This window comes from Periplaneta americana, chromosome 1, assembly GCF_040183065.1.
Source record: "Periplaneta americana isolate PAMFEO1 chromosome 1, P.americana_PAMFEO1_priV1, whole genome shotgun sequence".
Classification (NCBI taxonomy): domain Eukaryota; kingdom Metazoa; phylum Arthropoda; class Insecta; order Blattodea; family Blattidae; genus Periplaneta; species Periplaneta americana.
The window spans coordinates 148,818,064-148,832,840 of record NC_091117.1 but is presented as its reverse complement, the minus strand read 5'-3'; positions in this window follow the sequence as shown (position 1 = coordinate 148,832,840).

The following is a 14,777-nucleotide window of genomic DNA, read 5'->3' as shown; positions in this document are numbered from 1 at the left end:
TACATCTATTCTTCAGGTTTGTGAATAATTTTCTGCAGTATCACTATGCCCAAAAGTACACGTATTTCAGAGTCTGTAGTAGGCCGCCACGAATTATTTTCAGCATTCTGCGAACATTTATTAGCATGCCGAATCGTCTCCTCGAATATAATGTTGATGAGGTCATTATTAAAGAATAATTTAAAAAATTGAGAATTATCGTTATCAGGAACAATGTTAATATTTCACGGAATGGGGACCTCGGAGATGCAGAAGAAATGGTGCCAGATATCTTCTATTCAAACCACTGTCGAAAAGGCGCGACATCAACTGATCTGAATTTGTTTGTTGGTCTATAACTTCGTCTTCTGATACCGATGTTTCATTTCCTAATCTTCTACAGGAATATATTCCTGAACAAAAGTTTCGGAATCAATAACTTGATCCATCTTTACACAAAAAACACTAAACACAAAAAGAAACCGCCAAAACTAACTAGCATCTACTCACTACTGTGTGTGAATGCTATATGAGCATAGAATTCCACTCGCAAGGAAGAAGTACAAAATATACCACCAGATATAGCAATACCACTAACTTCTGTAGCCATCTAGTGAGGAAACGGTTAGTGCAAGAATGGAAACGTATATATTCGGGATATAATCCTTAGCAGCGAAAATGGGATTCAAACGAGTTAACTCGGGTTAATAAATTTTGATACAAGTTAGCAAGTCGAGTTAACTCGGGTTAATCAGGGAAGTGGTTAAGGATGTTTATATTGCCCATAGAGAAAAAGGATCTTAATGCAAATAGGCAGCACTCAATTTAGGAGTAATAAGTTATATTGTTTGTGTGCTTTCTAGTTCAAGTGAAATATATGATGTCAGTATTGAATGCTTGTCTTACATCTCGATTTACAAAAGTTATTGAACATTACTCCAGTTACTTTATTTATTAACATGCCTAAGTATTTTCGTGGCGTACAAAATTGTCTGAATATAATTTATTATAATCATCTTCTCCATCTGTGCTTGAGACCTTACATGAAAAACAAGCAAAAGTCATCTTTTCAATTGAAATATAGTGTGAATATTATTTAATCCTGATAGTTTCAGTGGCATCAAAATCATCTTATCAGTTCAGTTTTTCTCGAGGATATTTTAATATTAAAATTAATTGATAACATTTTAGATTCATTATGTAGCCTCTGCAATTCTAATCATATCTAAAGCCCGGTTCTCATGATGCTTATTTCTGTGATGGATTTCAAGGTGGCTGCGCTGATGGCTACCCTGCGTGCTCACTTGCTGGAATTAATGCACTCTGGTGGCTGCTTTGGTGGCTAGCTTGCTGGATTTCGAGGGTAGGTTCCTTGCTTATTTTTCGTTCTGGTTTGCAGACTGGAGCCAAAGGTGATGATATAGTATCACCACTGAAACTATGTCACCATGTTCGTTGTTTTGCAACTAAACCTGTTTTTTTCTATATTATTTAGTTTCTAAGAAACAGCAATTAAATTTCGGACTTTAGCTGTTTTGCATTTATGGCTTAATTACCTTATTACGACATTTACTATTGTTACTGTAGGACTTTAGTTGTTTTCCACTCACGGTTTAGTTTCTTTTTGACCATGAGTGTTGGCAACAGATGAAACATCGGATGATTTTCCAATTTGAACTGTGGAAAGAGCCAGCTCCGTGAGAACAACCACCATCACCGTAGCCAACACGGGAGCCAGCATCGTATCCACAACAAAGCTAGCTTGCTGCCCAGCAAGGAAACACGCAAGAAGACAAGCACCGTGGGAACTGGGCTTAAAAGTCACCATTTGTGTTCTGCAAATAGCGACTCCCTAAAATCTATTTCATTCGTCACAAGAATTGCCTTCAGTAAAATCCATGTTCAATCACTTTGCCAGTATATGAATATGCAAAGACACTAGAGTTAATGAACTACCTCCTTTCTCATCTCTAGCTTTTCACTTTTATTTTAAAATGTGCTATATTTATTTTTCCCACAGCACATTCTATAGAGTATGTAACTCAAATCTGCTTTCTTTGTCTTGATGCTTTTATCTATTTTTACACATATTTACAGGTAAAATTTCCCCGCCTTCGAAAACTTCTATCGGAATGTATTAGTAATACACTGAGTCATCAAAACTAAAGTGCACATTCTTCGCTGTTCAGTAAAGTGGTGGTTCCTCACCAATTGGAATGGATTCGATATCCTGCAAATCCTGTGCTGTTTCTGCCAGAAGGAGCAGTTACGAAGAGGATTTGCCACGTCCTTCTGGTTCCATTGCAACTGAGACATCAAGATGCAAACGATGGTAAGTAATATTTTTATTATTTTTTTTTTTTCAGGCGATCATTGTTAGTATTTTAGAAAACTAAACCATATTGGCTAGCTTTGAACACATTTACTTTCATGTAATACCCGTAGCTCAGAGTGTTTCACAGTGAAGTGATTTTGGATGGTATTAAGATTTGAACAGAACGCACTCCTATTACTGATATCGTCTCTTTTATAAAACAATTGAATCATTCCACAGAACAGAAATTTACTTATTAATATCTAATATTCAACACTTTCATTTCATAATCTTCTTGAGCCTAATGCAATAAGCTATATGACATTATTATTTTCTTACTAGCTTAGAGTTTCCAGTAAACCGGGTTCCTCTTACTTCGATGACTGACGAAGAGCCAAGAAACTTTATTTTTTATTCCATTTCATTAATGAGATGATTAGGAGAGTGTTTCTGTAACTTTATAAGGTAAAAATTAGATGATCCGGAAAAAATTTAACTTTGTGCATTTTAATAAAATAATATCTCAGAAGTAAAATAATTAGAACGCTTCCATTGGTCATACATAAAATTATTTTGGAAGTTTCTTTGGATAATCACCCAGTCACTGGTAGCATATAAATACTGACTGCACTGGTAAATGTTTTTCTACAATTCCAGAAGTTCAAACAGTAAGTTATGTTATCTTTATAAGGTCACCAGAGCAAGAAATTAAATGTTTTTATTATTCTCGCTTTAAGAATGGCTATCACATGGTAATAATAGTGCAAATCTATTTTATTTGGTGCGACAGTAAGCATTGCAATTTAAGTCATAGAGATAGTTCGGAAAATGCTAAAGTTCATGTATAAATGGTGTCAGAATTACCTTCTCATAGAGGCATTCTGCTTTTAATAAAATAGAAATAAAATATTTATCAAGTTTGAAAAAAATCGTTAAAGGTTTACAATATATACCTTTTTTTCTGTATCCAAAGTTTACGTCCCTGTAACTCTTTCTCTTCCATTCCATCATGTATTCCCAATCAATTTCTCCTAATACTTTGCCTTTCATCAATTTTCTGACCTCATGTAACCATGTGATCTTAGGTAGACCTTTCCTTTTTCTCTCAAGTGAAAACTATCCTAAATAATGTTCTTAGGTAATCTCTGCTCTGACATTCTTCTTATACGCTCATACCATTTTAATTATCTGTATTTTATAATATATAATAAAGAATTTTTAACATCAATTTTTTTGTCTAATTATCTCTTTTCTGATTCTATCTAATTATCTCAAATAATCCATTTTATAGTAATTATAATGTAGTATCATAATTCATTTGCTAAGTTTCAGATCTATATAGTACTTCGAACTATGGATTTATAAATTTTAAAGTCACCTGCATAGCTCTGTCGGCTAAGGCGCTTGCCTACCGATCCGGAGTTACGTTCGGGCGCGGGTTCGATTTCCGCTTGGGCTGATTACCTGGTTAGGTTTTCCGAGGTTTTCCTCAACTGTAAGGCAAATGTCAGGTAATCTTTGGCGAATCCTCGTCCTCATCTCGCTAAATACCATCTCGCGATAACCAATCCCATCGACGCTAAATAACCTCATAGTTGATACAGCGTCGTTAAATAACAGAATTAAAATATAAATAAATACATTTTAATATTGATGTTCTTTGTTAAATTTTTATCTATGATACCCCATTAAAAGTTCTTATTGCTGTTCTTGCTTTCTGTATTCTGTTATTAATATCATTTTCTTGTCCAGTATTTTTATTAAATTTAACGCCCAAATATGCGTATACAGGATGAATACTAAATGCCGCCTTAGAAGACCGAGTCGGCCTCGGTAGAGCAGTTGGTATAATGCTGGTCTTCTGTGCTCGAGGTTGCAGGTTCGATCCCGCGCAGGTCCATGGCATTTAAGTGTGCTTAAATGCGACAAGCTCATGTTAGTAGATTTACTGGCATGTAAAAGAACTCCTGCGAGACAAAATTCCGGCACACCGGCGACGCTGATATAACCTCGGCAGTTGCGAGCGTCGTTAAATAAACCATAATTTTTTCCATTTTAATTTCTGCATTATTTTCAAAAGCATTTGCTGTATGTCATCTTTAACCTCTGTGCTGGAATGAAGTTTCTGATAAAATGTCAGACTTCCTGGAGTACAAGATGACGAATAGATTGAATATCTTAAGCTTTTCCTTACTCATACATAGGTTTCCTTCAAGCCAGAGACAAATCAACAGAACTTATCCGAATGAACGCTATCTGATGGTCTTCTTCACTGTTTGCTTTTTATATGAACTTGAATGAAATTTGCTTGCGAATGACTAGTGTTCATCCGAAGGACAAATGGTTTGCTCCTCTCCAGTTTAATGTCACGAACTGTGAGCCAGTTCATTTCATTTCCTCCAATGTCGATCTTCACAACTAATTTTCTCTTTTTGCGACGGCCTTCCATCACCTTAATGTATAATCCTCCAAGTTATACAGTTGTGGGCCCTCTGTGTAACACATTGCATCTGCAAATTATGTATTAATAATAATAATAATAATAATAATAATAATAATAATTATTTATTTATTTATTTAATCTGGCAGAGCTAAGGACAGTAGGTCTTCTCTTCCGCCCAGCCAGACTAATTCTAATTGAATACAATTGCTTATTATACTATATTTACTATATATACTACTATATATACTATATATACTACATTATATATATATTACTATATATACTATTATATTATACAATTATTTATAGGCATATTAAGAACATATAGTACATCAAACAAACCACACATATACATACTGGAATTGTTTAGTCAACTGTCCGAAGACAGATCTGAACTTCACAAGTGATATGAAGAAGGCACCACTTATGAGGTAACTAGGCCAGGAGGTAATGGGGTAGGTTGGCTAGTTCATTTCCCTCTCCATTACATACATCGCCGACTAGCTACATTATTACACTAGTCAGACTTCAGATGCATACAAACATTTGTTCTTCCTCTGACACATATCATCAAGTCAGGTGTAGGTCTACTGCCTCATAATAGATATACACAGGCTCGTCCATAAGAGCTGCGGAGCTGCAGCACTCCCTGCTTTGACAGGAAAATAATAATAATATTTATTTTAATTTGTAGAAGAATTGTTACAGCTTTTATTGGTAAATTGCTTTATATTTCATCTGGCCGGGAATATGTACTATTATCTTATGCATAATCTTTTTGCTCGTCGACTGTATTAGAATTGACACTGCATTCAAAGTCCTGGGATCTGCAGGGTGGCAGCTCATAGAGAATGTGTCTTGCATGGTCCAGGGGTACAGAGGTGAAGGGAAGCAGAGGGAAAATGCGCTGTTTAAAACCCATATTTCGCTGCAGTGGCTTGCAGAGCCAGGCCATAAGGGAAGGTCTTTCCTCCACTCTCACATCGCTATTGTAATACTACGTCAAATGGATTCTCTATTCCCTTGAAACTTAATGACAACATTTTTATTTTCTCTTCACATACTTATTGTTGTAGAATCTTATCGAGTTAATATAACGAAATTAATATTTTTTGCCTTATTATTACGTATATATCCAGCCTCCAGTAGAATCTTAGGATTTGCCTTAACTCAAAATGATTGCACGAGTAGAATCCTTTTGATATAGCACGTAAAATACGAAAGAGACTTCTTTTCCAGTTTTAGAACATTGTTGACCGTCAGTATATCTGAATGTTGCTTTGGTGTGACGTCTTAGTACCGTAACTTAACCAGTGCAAATGTGCAAGCATGAGTGTGTGTGAATTACAGAATATTAATTTTATTTTTCTCAACTTTCCCTCGCGGAGAAGATTGATGTAATGAAGTGAAATACAGGGTCGTCCGTTACCCGACTTAAATCTTACTCAAGCTTCATCCAGCCGAAATAGTGCATATATGTAAGGAAGTACATATAACAATGAAATTTACGCTAAGCATTTGTGGTTACGTGGATGTGAACAAAAAAAAAAAAAAATCTGTATTTTGTTTCCTTTGCCTCCTCTTCGCTGGTGATACTGCGTAGACTAGGAGTGGTGTGACAGATTTAGGACATTTGCCCCTAAAAATTAAAAAGCACGAATCTTCGCAATCTCATCTGAAAAATGTTTCATTCGCTATGTTAGAAAAACTAACATTGCTACGCAACTAAGTGAAATGAACAGAACAAATATTCTCAAACATAATAAAGAAATGAAAAAAAATCGTGAAATTATTTTAAAAAATATTGATTCTATGAACTTCCCCTTAGGGGACATGATGAAAAAACGATTCGAAGAACTCTGGTGTATTTCGTGAATAATCTAAACGAGTCTCTCAAAAATCATTTGGAACATGCCACTGTTTAAAGGTAATTCTAAAACAATTCAGGATGAGCTGGTAGATTGCATGTTGAGTGTCTGCCGATTTGAAATTCAGACTGAAATCGATGGTATTAGTTTTTTTTTTTAGCGATTATGGCAAATGATGCCACAGACATCTCCCAACTAAGTCAGGAAGTTTTGATTTTTCGATATGTAGTGCATTTATTTTTGTCATATACTTATTAGTAATGATATCAAGAAATGAAATTTGTATGTACCAAAATCTACTGCAGCTCCCCCAACCCACAAGTTCACGAGCCGACACTGGATGTACATATCAGCCAGAAACTCAATCAGAGGATGAAATACATATGGTATGATATTTATTTGTCAGCCAATTTTAGAATTCATACTTATGTTGGACCTTCACATTTCTGCTTTTCGATCTACCATCCCTTTAATACATATCGCCCTTTTCTATCAATATATTAATTTGCCAAGTATTTCTTTATTACTTCCTATATTTCTGTTTTAACTTAATTGCTATCTATCCTTTCCTATCTATCCTCTTCTATTCTCTCTCATATCTAGACTGTCTCCCTTCCATTTCTTGCTTTCCAATTACATATTGCATACTTCTTTCCTTCATAATTTATATTATTTATTTTATTCTATATTCTCAAATCTACCTACTCTTAATCATTCTTTTCCAGCCATTTCCTCCGAAATTAATTGTCCAGATTTCCCTTTTCTCTATTTTACAACACACTTATTACTTCCCTACTATTCTATCCTGTACTTATTTACGTAGGCTATTTATCTTTTTCTCTTCACTTCACTCCTGAATTTCCTTTTATTTTCTCTTTCCATATATTTATTTCTATAATACTCCTACAGTTATAGTACCCCTGATACTACTCCCAACCCACAACATTGAAAAAAATGAAATATACATCGATCAAACCACACAAATACATAAACACACTTCGCTCATTGTCTTCATGAGTAACACTTGGTGATTCATTACGTTCGATAACTGTTAATGTGAAGCCTAGGCTTACTCCTACTGACACTGTCATTTCCGTTGCTGGTGGTTGCAGAAGTAACCAACTTGTGCGTCATGTGTTACCAATAATAACACCGATTGAACACAGTGTATTAGATTATTTGAACGTATACATTACAGTGAAGCAATATATTGTATCGAGTTAGTAATGCTAAACTAACCATATAATACTGTGTCGCCCTATTTTTAATAACCCTTATGCCATCTGAAAATATTCCTATAGACTTATTTAATTTTATTCTTGATTGTTGATCTTCAACGCCAGTTCTACAATGTACCTCGTGACATCCTTTCATACAGCTTTATAAATCTATAACACGCCTTAATTGCGTACAAAACAGCAATGCGTTATCAGTTATCTCAATATATTATGTTTTCTTTAAACGAAACCAACCACCAAAGATCACTTGGTTCTGTTTAAATAAAAGAAGAAAATGGTAATGGAATTTGGTTGTTGGTTCAAATGCTCACAGATGGAAGCACAGCCTAGATATTACCACAGCCTAGTATATACAGTCACGAAGCTTGAGTTGTGAGGGTACTAGGAACAATAGACTGTGCCGGTACTATTTCTCATTGTCTGTGATGAGGCGATAGTAGCGATCCTAGTGGTTAGCAACTAAAAAAAATGTTATGTTTTATTTAACGACGCTCGCAACTGCAGAGGTTATATTAGCGTCGCCGGATGTGCCGGAATTTTGTCCCGCAGGAGTTCTTTTACATGCCATTAAATCTACTGATATGAGCCTGTCGTAATTAAGCACACTTAAATGCCATCGACCTGGCCCGGGATCGAACCCACAAACTTGGGCATAGAAGACCAGCGCTATACTAACTCGCCAACCAGGTCGACGTTAGCAACTATCTATGGATGCATATTCCCTACGTATTGAGCTTCGTGACTGAATATACTAGACTGTGATATCACTTTGTTTCATCTAATTAAATCATGGTTCGAGTTTCAAACGTTAACAGATGGATATATCTAAACAATTTAAAAAATGGCGTTTGGTTTCTTTCATAAGTATAAAAGCCGTCCAATTAGTATTTATATGTTCCCGATAAACCGTATGTTCTAGGATACCGTCAGATTTTCTGTATATTTATATCGTCAACTAGTCGTCTTTGGTGGTCTAGTGGATATCGTGCTTGTTACTAGTCCAATGTTCGCAGGTTAAATATCGGCTTTCAAGAGTAAGTCATTTTCTTCGGTTGGATTCCTTTGAAAATTGGGAATCAAGTGTCGTAAAATACGAAATTTAGAGAAAGAAGAACAGTCTCAGAATGAGAATTACTTATAACTTTCTTTAAGATATTCTGGTATACATTTTATGGTTGAATTTAACAAAAAGGTGTTTATATTGATACTATATATTGTTCATTATATTACATGTTATCAGAGAGCTTTGAATTTTAGAAAAGACGATACTTTAATTACTGAACCTCTTTTGCATCTCTTACTAACGTAAAGTTCTGTTTATTGCGGATAATTTCTTATTGAATTTTCTTTATCTTTATCGCCTTAGTTGAGATTTAAATCTCGTAATCATATTTTTTAAGTTTGTTATCTTTAAGATAATGTGTATACTTAGAATTCTTTTAACACTTGAATAATCATTTCCTTTGCCATTTTTCAAGATTAGAAACAAGGTTCTTCACAATCTCTTCTTATCTTTCCGAAGTAGTATGAGATGAATGTTGTTTGAAGTATGTACCTGAGTCAATTATTTTTTCGAAGACGTATTGACTATGTATTTAGTTAATATGTTTTCTAGTAACAAGTTTCCAATCTATTTATATTTGTGTTTTTCAGTAGGTATTATCCTAGATCATATGTACCCAGATTGCTCGGCCTTGTAGGCTTTGACGGTAACAACTTTTGTCAGGTTTAATATGCTGCCATCTAGCTGTTACATAAGGAGTCACGTCATAACTCCCATATTGCATTAGCGACTGTACTGCCATCTCGTGTTCGTTTACGGTGGACGGGTGGCTATCCTGACGGTTGTTCTCTTCAAAGTGCTGCCGATTTTAACATAGGGATGAACAATCTGTTACATAATATGATCTATGGTGTTATTAAACATTATTCAGGAGTAACTTGGCTCGCTTAGCTTACACTATATCTCATCGAAGGGGAGGGAGTAAGTTATTACGAGCACTTCGGTTTCTCTCCCTTTATACATCCAGCATTTCTCCATTTTTAATTAATGATCTTCTCACTGCCCTTGCCATTTAAAATAGTTGATAAGTAAAGAAGTATCTCCGAAGACGTACGTTAAGAGGTCCTTGAAATCGTACTTTTACGATTTGCTCAGATGGGTAGTTGACTATATCCGTTCATATGGTTAAGAACACATGAACAAATAATTTTATTGTGCTAATATTGGGAGTTACTAACAGCGTGGTTTGTAATATTTGAGATATCTAGTCCTATGTTTTGTAATAATATGTTAATATGATTAGATTTCTGGTCATATGTTCTGTAATATTCTATTATTTTAGTATGGAGAGGTTTACACTCACGTATATTGCAATATTAAGTTAATTTCTTGTGGTTTATTTTACGACGCTATATAAACATCTATGGTTATCTAGCGTCTGAATGATATGAAGGTGATAATGCCAGCGAAATGAGTCCAGTGTCCAACGCTATAAGTTACTCAGCATTTGCTCTTAATGGGTTGAGGGAAAACTTCGGAAAAAACCTAATGTATAATGTACGGGGTGGGCAAAATAAAACTGGCCCGCGGATAATATGTATGTATGTATGTATGTATGTATGTATGTATGTATGTATGTATGTATGTATGTATGTATGTATGTATGTATGTATGTATGTATGTATTTTTTTTATTGAGAATGCATCTGCATGTCCCGTTACAGTAGTAACATTACATGCAACCATTACAAAATGTACAATTTGATATTTACAATTGGGATCATATAATAAATACATACGATTTTGACGCTATTTATAGAATACAATTGTTTTTGGAATACTTATTATTTTATTGTTCTGTTTTTTGGAGAGTTATTTTGTGCTGAGTTATTTAGTGATGGTGTGATGGTTTGTTCTAATTAGATGTTCATTGATTGAATATATTTTCGAAATGCTCATAGGTGCCTGGATGTTAATTGCTGATTAGTGACTGGCCAGGTTCCTCTATTTTGTGATATCTCGTTTATGAGGATGGTTCTTTGATTTGTCATATTCGGACATTCGTAGATTAGGTGGTTTACCGTTTGTTGTCCTCTGTGGCATGTGCAGACAGGGTCATCTTTGAGATGGAAGCGGTGTAAATGTGAATTGGTTTTCCCGTGACCTGTCACAATGGCTGTGAATTCCGGCGTTATCGGGAGTTTTGTTTTTAATCTATCCATGACGGAAGGGAAAAATGCTTTGCTCAGCGCTCCTTTTGTGGTACTATTCCAACATTCTTGCCATTTCTGAAGTCCTAATCGTGATATTTCTGATTTGATTGTCGATTTTGGGATTTTCTTGTATATTACTTCACTTCCCGTGGATGCTGCTTTTGCCAGTCTCTCAGCGAGTTCGTTTCCATACAAGCCAACATGGGCCTTAACCCAGCCACAATGGATTGTCCAGTTTCTCTGTTGTAGTGCAGAAAGAGTATTATGAATGTGAGCTATTAGTGTGTTGTGCTTTGTGTTTCTCTTCAGCAAGGATATTGTGATGTTGCTGTCAGTATACACAGCTGCCACTCGCTCTCCATTCGGTATCTTCTCCATTCTCTGTAGTTTCTGTAATGCTTTCCAGATCGCAGCTTGCTCGGCCTGATTGTTAGAGCATCTAGCATGTAATCTGTACTTCAACTGGCAGATGAGTTCCTCTTTTTGGAATATTGCTGCAGCTGCTCCTACTTTGTCTTGTCTTGCTCCCATCTGTGTATGTCTGTATGTATGTATGTATGTATGTATGTATGTATGTATGTATGTATGTATGTATGTATGTATGTATGTATGTATATATGTATGTATGTATAGGCCTATATGAAATATATCAATTTATATGTGTAAGACTGACGCGGAAATGACCCTGACAATGCAGGAAACCGTGATTTAGATGCAACAATGGGTTGCTGTCACATGTCCGCGCATGCGCATTTCCCACATGCTCTGTCCCGAGCTTCGCTGTGTCATTACGTTTGAATGAGTGAGAGGAGGAGACTTGTTTAGTGGCCAGTTGAATGCAACACAAAATGGTGCTCACGATAAAACAACACGTGTTCATTGTCGAGTGTTATGCGACGCACAATTCATGGAAAAGTTGTGCGGAACTGTTTGCGCAAGAGTTTCAGACTGGACGTGTTTTGGCACAACCTCCAGCAAAGGCTGCAATGCAAAACTTAGTGGCAAAATGGCGTGAAATGGGCTCTGTAGCGAATAAAAACCGTAACTATCCGAAAAGAGTTCGAACACCAGAAAACATTGCCCGAGTGCAGGAAAGCCTGAAACAAAGTCCGACGAAATCGCAACGCCGTTTATCTGTGCAAGTGGGAATTAAGAGAACGTCGTGTCGAAACATTGTCAAAAGGGACCTGCATCTGTATCCTTACGAATTTACTGTTGTGCATGCGTTAAAGCGTCCAGATGAACCTTCCCGTGTTGAGTTCTGCCGGTGGTTTCTGAGTGAAGTGGAATCAGGGCTTTTGGATCTTCAGTTTTTCATTTTTTCAGATGGGGCCTGGTTCAGCCTGTCAGGGTATATTAACGCACAGAACATGCGTCATTATGCATCAATAAATCCCCATGAGTACTTGGAAGAGGCGTTGCATAATCTCAAGATTGGTGTTTGGTACGCAATGTCAGGTGTCCGCATCGTGACAGTCCGGGCCAGTTTTATTCTTCCCACCCGGTATAACTTTGTATAATGTAAAATAAGCTTTTCTTATTGGCTGTGTCCACCGAATATGTAATTAAAATCAAGTCGAAGAGTTTGAAAATAAAATTATTTGTACATGAGCATTAAGATAAACAGTCTTTATCGTTAGTGAAAATCGTCCTTAATATACCACAATATCGTACTAGTGCCGTAAAATGTTACCGTGACAACTAAAACGCCATTAATTCTATTAAGAAAGCATAACTCGTATAATAATAGTACATAATGCAACGAGCCTATAATGGTAGTAATTAAGACGCGAGTATGTTTATGAAACGAGCGCAAGCGAGTTTCATAATTTTCATACGAGCAAGTTTCATACTACTTTTTATGCTCGACCATATTTCCAACTTGAAATTATTCATAAGTATTCATGTCATTCTTATCTGATTAGGGAGCGGAACTGACCTTGTGCAATATCTCGTAAATTGTGAGATGTGCGCAGACGCGAAAGTATTTATTTTTTCCGAGAAACAAATGTCATTGACCTTGATATAATCTAGAGAGTAAAATACACATTAATCTTGACATAACCTTGAAATTGATTTAGACATTGAAAAACGAGATGACAAATTGAATTTATTTGAATATTATTTACAATTAACGCTAATTATTATAGTAACAGAACATAATCTTCTGCGACAGTATTGGATTTCCAGCCTCCGTGACGTTTCGCTAGTTGCCTTTCGATTGCATATCCGAGAATAATCGATACTTGCGCTTTCATATTGCTACAATGGTATTTTCTGATTGGTGGAACACCCGAGCTTTAATGAATAGGTGTACTTTAATGAGGTCCATTAAAGGGCTGCTACCAGGTGTATAATTACTAGATTTCGGCTTGGTCGAGCATAAAGTTAATTATAAAATGATTTGCCAGTGATATAATATTTAATATAGGCCAATCAAATTTGCCATAGCAACGTCTTTTACCATAGACCAAGATATCAAACTACACAACATTACAAATCTGATTTCTTAATATTATCCATTTAGTTTGAATAAGTCTGTCTTATTGCCTGTGTTATCTCAATATTTAATAAAAATTAGGTTATAGAGTTTATTTTAAATTGTCCAAGATGTTGTTTAACTTGAAACAAACAGTGTTCATTCTCAGTTATGTAATATAGTTAAACACAAAAATAAAACGGTATGGGATCTGTATTTTTTTCTTACAAGGTCAAATTCAATGTACTTGGCATGATGGAATTGGCTTTTAACAACCCAGGTGGAGGGGTTTGTTCAGGGCAACACAACTCCCAGCTGGTTGTAGGGCGCAGCGTTGCAAGTTCTCATAATTCATGTATTTTAAAATAAACGTTTTTCTGGAAAACTATTCGAAATACAGCAAAATTATATTTGACTTTTTTGTTGCTCCTTACTCAAGGAATCACCTTCCAGCATTATTGACATTACTTACGGTTCACCCTATATAGTGATATGTTCGTAGTATTATGATAAATTGGCAAGATTTATAGACGTATGTTTTGTAATATCTTAATATGATGACTGAGATTAGAAGTCATATATTTGATAATATTATGTTAATATGTTCAGATTTTTAGTCGTATATTTTGTAACACAGCAGAATGTTATTTTAATGAGCATCCTCGCCATATGTTTCCTAAAATTATTGTTATTATTATTATTATTATTATTATTATTATTATTATTATTATTATTATTATTATTATTATTATTATTATTATTATATATTTTTGTTACTGTTTGCGTTGAAAGGGATCTATGGGCCTATATAAATGTAACATACTTAGAACTTACGTTTCATATTATTATCAGTAGAGACGAGAATTTCGTGCACTATAAAATCCCAACTATGCATACATTCATGCACTATCAAACTATGAAACATGCACAATCAAGCGAAAAATACATTAAAATATGCACTTTCATTTTTGTTCCAAATTTATTTCACTTCACTTTTTTTGCACAGTTAACAACCTAACAACATTTCTGAATTGGTTTCTGTAAGGTTCCTGTGTTTGTCAGGCTATATGTTTTTGTAGGCAGAGAACGACCTCTTTACATCGCAAGAAGTTATGGGTGCAAACTTAAATGAACATATTTGTACAGTGCCAGATTAAATTCTTCATTCAAGTTTCCGCCACAAGTAACCTAATTCACTGAACAAAAGAATCCGTAGTCCGGGTTCGCGTGTATGACCCTGT